The sequence below is a fragment of the Parus major genome, chromosome 11 (genome assembly GCF_001522545.3).
Source record: "Parus major isolate Abel chromosome 11, Parus_major1.1, whole genome shotgun sequence".
Lineage (NCBI taxonomy): Eukaryota > Metazoa > Chordata > Aves > Passeriformes > Paridae > Parus > Parus major.
In genome coordinates this window covers 2863593-2869742 of record NC_031780.1, presented here as the reverse complement: position 1 = coordinate 2869742, position 6150 = coordinate 2863593, and the positions used below count along the sequence as shown (strand labels likewise).

Sequence of the window (6150 nt, the reverse complement as noted above, 5' to 3'; positions counted from 1 at the left end):
CTCTCCCTGCACAAAGACACGGGCACATTCCCATTCCCAGCTTTCTCCAACTTTTCCTTCCGCTCTTTTTCCTTTTTCTCAAGGTGGGTTTCCTCGAGGGCTGTGTTTGTTTTTTTCGGGGGTAGCTCCTGTCATTCAGCACCAAGCTCCAGCACACTGGGATTTTTCCTTCTGCTCCGTGCAGTAATAATTATATCACCACCCCGAGCTGAAACAAAGCCGGGCTTCATCTGGGGGGCAGAGGGATATGATAATCAGGGAGAAATCAGAGACCACATCTGAAACTGGGAAAAATTGGTGAATTTCCATGAAAAATCAATGAGGAGCTGGAGTGATTTTTTATTTTATTTTTTTTTTCTTTCCCCCGCGGTGGAAGAAAACCGATATCAAAGTCAACAAGCTCCGAGTTTACCCCATTCTGTGGAAATTTCACCATCCATTACCTGCTTTTGACCTTTGGCAGGGCGGCAGAAAAAGCAGCGTTCAAACACTTCTGGGACGGCTCAGCACCCTCACTGAGTTTGTCTTTCACACACAGAAACCAGAGGGGAGAAATTCATATTTTCAAATTAATTTTTTTCCTATCTTGCAGCGGGAATCACCCCCCTCTCTAAAACCACCAACACAAACGAGCGACGTGGTTGTAGGAATTAAAATAGGAATTAAAGTAGGAATTAAAGTAGGAATTAAAGTAGGAATTAAAGTAGGAATTAAAGTAGGAATTAAAGCGTTTTCGTGGCTTTTGTTATTTTTATTTTTATTTTTCTTAAGGCGGCTGATACTCCTGGGAAGCTGAGGAGAAAAAAAACAAACAAACAAACAAAAAGGGGATGTGTAAGCCCTGGGGGTCGGGTTTCCCTGCTTGCTTATTCATCACCGTCTCCTTTAGGAATGTTTAACCACATTTTAGGGTCCTCCCAGGCTGTGAATTGTTCGGTTCAGCTCCTCTTGGTGACGGCACCAAAAATGCGCAGCATTTTGGGGAGTAAAAGATCGTGGGATGAGGCTTGGGACATTTAAATTGTGGTCTTGGGCAGTGGTGCAAGTCTAAATAAATAGTGAAAAACTGCAGGAAAAGCTCTGCACGGGCTTCTAGTTAAAGTAAAACCGTAATAATAATAAGGGAGTGAAAACTAGGAAGGGCCAAACTCTGCCTTAAGCAACCCTAATGATAATTACATTGTGGTAATGAGTGTGCAGGCCGGTCTTAAATGATTTAAAGACAGTGGTTATGTGTTTCTGCCCTCACAGCAGGAATGGATCCCTTGTATGATCCCATAGAAATTCCTATGGATCTGCCCTGATACTTCATGTAGGTGGGTCAGGGTTTAGGGTGGCATTTCCCCATCTCTCCTTTGAGGCGTTTCCTTGCCTTCTTCACGGTTTTGTTAAAAAGAGATAGAAACCACAGGCTGGCTGTGCTGCCATCCCAGGCTCACATCCTCCTCCCAGCCTTGGGAATGTTTCAATCGATGCCTCCAAAGCAAAAATCCCATCACAGACAAATCTCTTCACACAAATACGGGGGGGAGGTGAAGCATTACCTGATGAATGAAAGCAAGGAAAGTATTTCTTGCCCATGATTAAAAAAATAAATTGGTTTTAAAAGAACACATTCTATTTATTCAGTTTTGAGTTTGGCTGAGGTTTGTTATAAAAATAGTGCCGTAATTTTTTAAGAAACATTTTCTGTTTGGATAGATTAACTGTACACGCAGGCACTTTAGCTTTTGATTCCTTTCAGTAATAGAGTAATATTCATTGCTGGCATACAAAACTCCTCTTAATAAAAACAGTTTGGGAAATCTTCCATGCCAGACAGATAAAATCTCTTTGAAATGTGGGAGGGTGATGAGCAACAGTCAGAAAATGGGATTTTCTTTTCCCCCAGGTTGCAGCGCTGCAAAGACATCGTCATCACTGGCAGAAGTGCATCTCTCCAGTGCTCAACTGCAAATTCCTGGGTTAAAAAAGGCATTTGGGACCGAGATTATTCCTAGCTGATTGCCATAGCCAGCCTTTTGTGTATTTAGCACAAAAATAATACGGGAGTCACATCACTGTGGGGGCCAGTACTCCACATCTGGGGCAGCATTGTGGTACCAAGCAGGATCCTGGCACATCCTTCCCAGCCCACCTTGTTCTCTGTCTTCCCTCAGACTCTCAATGAATTTTTTTGCTTCCCTTTCAGTGTGGGAAAAGGCTGAGTGAAGCAGCAGGGCTGGGGAGCCAGCACCAGGGATCCTCTCCCCTTTCCCTGTGCGCTCACCTTCAAAACAGCTCCTTGTGCCATTGCCTCTAATTTCCCTGACACAGATTTTTTGCAATAATTCATCTGCAAGAAGCTGAGAAGCTCCCTCCTGTCATTTTATGTCTGCTAAACCAGGGCAAGGTTCATTTGAGTTAAATTTTCATAGTTCTCTGAAAATCCCCACATCCCTGGGCTGAGGCTGCGGCCCTGAACCCCCGCGCTGCTGCTGTCAGCCCAACATCAGCAGGAGCAAAACCTAAAACAAAGGAGAAAAATAGCAAAATACTGGAAGAAACAAATATTTCTCCCATTTTCTGTGTCAGAGGGTGAAGGCCAGCCTGGGATCTGGCTGGGTCCATGTCTTTGGTAGCCCTCTCATCCATCCAGCCCATGGAATTAATCCCAACCCCAGCACATTTGTACATACAGGGCTGTTACTGGTCCAGGTTCTGCTCCCATTTGTTTCTGCCTTGCAATTCTCTTTTGGAAATCCTGAACTATTTCTGTGCTGTTCATTACAGTCCTTTTGAGAGTTGCATTTTGGGTGTTTTCTTTCTCATTTGCAGTGTTTTTCCTTCAGCTTGTCCACGGATGCGCTGCCAACACAACCGTGAACGCACCCAAAACTGAAGGTTCAATTTAGCAGCTCGCTGCTCTTTTGACATTTTAATTTCATCTTCTTTTTTTTTTTTTTTTTTAAGAGAATTAGTGGTAACTTTATCTCTCATCAAATTCCAGGATTTTGTCTAATTCAATTATGCCTATGGAGGCTCTTTTCTTCTTTTGTTGGCTTTATTGAAGTGACACACATGATTGTAGATCTGTTTCTGAGAAAATAAAAATCACCCTGCAATTATCTGCATTTTTGTTTCTTTGTGTGTGTCCAATAATATCTCTTATAATTCTTCAAGACTAGAAAGTTCTGATCTACTTTTTTGTTTTACACATTAAAAAAATAATTTTTACATATTATAATACCACTTTAATGATCACTTCCAGAGGTTGGTAGCTTGTTCTCACAGCAGTGGTGATGATAATAAAAAAAAATATTAGGAAGCAGCACCTCTGTGCTTTAGCCTTCTTTGCCATGTTCCCTGTCAGCTTGCATCCCCTTCTCCTCATCTGTGGGATAGAAATAACCTTGGGACTGGGAGAAAAGTGTGTTTCTCATAAGAGCACAGGACAGGAAAGCCTTTTCTTTAAATCAAAAGCAGTTGGCTGCTGCAAGAGCCTGGAGGCAGAAACTCTGCTGCTGCTGTTGATGTCTGTCAGCCCCTCCACCTGCCCACAGGCAGAATTCTCTGGGGTTAATACCGACCCCGAAGTCCTTACTTTTAATACTGCTCTAATCTGAGACCTGCTGCAGAGCTCGGTGCTTGCCGTGTGGGAACAGCCTGGCTTTCCTGGCGGCTGCAGAGAGCTGCCTGTGGCAGTGGGACGGCTCATGGGATATTCCCAGCAAGCCCCTGACCTCCCGAGCTGCTTCTGCTGGGAAACTGAGCTGGGCTTTGCCCTGAGCCCCTCTCCTGGAGCTACCTCGGGATATTTTAGGGGGTGTGTTCAGCCTGCTTCCACCACCATCCTCCCCTCCATCATCCTCCACCCACATCACAAGGACAGCAGCGGTGCCTGCATGGTCAGACCCTTTTGCCTTTTCCCTCTTGGCAGGGAATTTCACCAGTTTTCCCTCTGAAATGTCCTTTTCCAGCCAACTATGGAGCTGAGGCTCTCTTCCCCTGCACAACTCTTTCTTTCCTGGGTAGATGGGAAGTCTGTGTGTGCCCCGAGGGAATAACAGGGATCATCCCCTCCTCCTTTGTAACCCAGTAACCCTCATGTGCTGAAACACAGAATTTGGGTCGGGAAGGACCTCAAGGATTATTTAATTCCAATCCCAAACAAGTCCAGTTCCAGAAGAGGTCCCAGAGCATTGCTGGTGGTGCTGCATTTGAGGGTGACGGGACCCTGTGGAAACAGATGGTTTTACACAGCTTTGCTCCAAAGTTATCAAAGATGAGGATGGGTGTCAGGGCTGGACACCCCGGGAATTCCTGGTGTGCTCTGCAGGTGGATTGGTATGTGGAAAGGTCACACCTACCAACTTCTTAGGCCTCTGGTGTGAAAGATAAAGCCATCTGGTCACCATTTGACAGCTTAAACTGTAATTACACCATTTGGCCTAGGAATTGCTGGCAGCCACTGTTTGAAGCCGCCGTGATCCAGCTATCCCAGATAGGGATCGAGCCATTCCACGGAAGCCGGGGCGCTGGAATTCATCTTTCCTCATCTCCTTGGCCCGCTTTTTACCTTCCCGAATTTATCCCCGCAGATGCCTGGTCCCGATTGCGAACTTGGCAGAGGTTTTTTGGCGTGGATGAAGGCGGTGGCCGCTAAGCAGGACCACCTGCCGGCCCCGTTACCCGGAACGGGAGGAGAAGATGGGCATCTCCAGCCGAATTCCACCGCCGAGGATGGAAGTGTTTAAAGGAAGACCTGCCCCGCTCGGGGTAGCGGAGATCTGAACCTTTAAATTGCAGCCATTCCCGGCCTGACGATAAGTAAATAAACAATTCACAGCTGCGAGGGCTAAACACAGAACACATCTATCTCTCGCGGGCCTGATTGCTGAACAAGTAATTAAGTGCGAAATGTGAGCCCTCAATGTCACCGGGAGACGATAAAGGTCTCCAGTTGTAAATTAACTGAACTGCTCGATATTAACCCTTCAGGAGCCCTTGGGTGGCACTGGGTGCCTTAGCACAATTTGCACGCAATTATTCCTGACATTTGCCCCTGGGAATACGGGGCTGTTATTTTAACAAATTAAAAAAACCAGGGAGGGAGCTGCTTTGTCTCCTCTCCCTGAGCTAGAGCAGGGCACCCTCCACGCTCGTCCATCACATTCCCGCTGTCACTGTCCCTCCTGGCCATGGCAGAGGTGTCACAAACCCAAAATGCATTAAAGCATCTGCTCAGGCTCTGAGATAAAGGGAGCTGCTGAGTGGGGTGGGCAGATATCCATCGGTGCCTCCAAACTGTATTCATTCAGGATTCACCTCGAGAATCAGGATATCATGAATGACCATAAACTGAAGTGTCACCGCTTGTTAAGTGATTCATTAAAAGGGTTGTGGAGTTTGGCTTTCTTTGATTGTGGCTGTGGTTTTGGATATTTTCCCCCCTTTTTATTTTTTTATGAATGAAAACCTTACTTTGCGTGGTATTTGATAATTTATTCTAAGGGCTCAGCTCCTGCAGTTTTATGATTATAATCAATGCATTTGCAACACAACTAATTATTTTAGCACACAAGGAAAACTTTGTCAATGTCCAACAAGTGTCCAGTTTTCAACCCAAAGGACTGCAAACTACAAGACAAAATAATTCAAAGTTGGATTTTTAAAAATTAATAATTCTTAAGCCATCCAATAATTTTTGAGTGCTAGATACCAGCTTGGCAACTCCTAGGTTTGATTTAACTTAGTGGAGCTTTGCTCCTTAAATGATTCACAGGCCTAGATGGCCTGTTTGATGCTGGAGCTGGATTTGATTTGAATCCTGGACTAGGAAGCCATGGAGGGATGGATCTGTGGATGTGGATCACGCTCAGATCACTCCATAGTTAATTGTTACGTGGGCCAAATGAGTTCTTGGGCTCTCTGGTGAGGGGAGAAAAGTAGAGAGTGATTAACAGCAGGAGATGGTACCTCAGCTTTCTTCTCAGTGGAACATGGAGTTTGTTTGGGACTGGCCTCATTATTATGAATTTCTTCAGATTTAACTCCCAGACTTTCCCTCTTCTCCTGTTCTGAAGCAGCTGCTTGTATTTTACAGCTTTTCCTGAAGCTGTGGCAGGAGCTGTGCTGGAAACGGTGCTGTGGGAGTCTGTTACCTGGTCA

The 6150-nt window shown here is 45.3% G+C and overlaps 1 long non-coding RNA gene across 1 annotated transcript in view; it reads left to right on the top strand.

The window, feature by feature from the left end:
- Window positions 1-4831, top strand: part of LOC107209724 — an 8671-nt gene extending 3840 nt beyond the window's left edge. Inside the window, exon 2 of the long non-coding RNA XR_004499131.1 lies at window positions 4581-4831. This is a non-coding gene — a long non-coding RNA (uncharacterized LOC107209724). The remainder of the gene's footprint in view (window positions 1-4580) is intronic.
- The last annotated feature ends 1319 nt before the right edge of the window (window positions 4832-6150 follow it).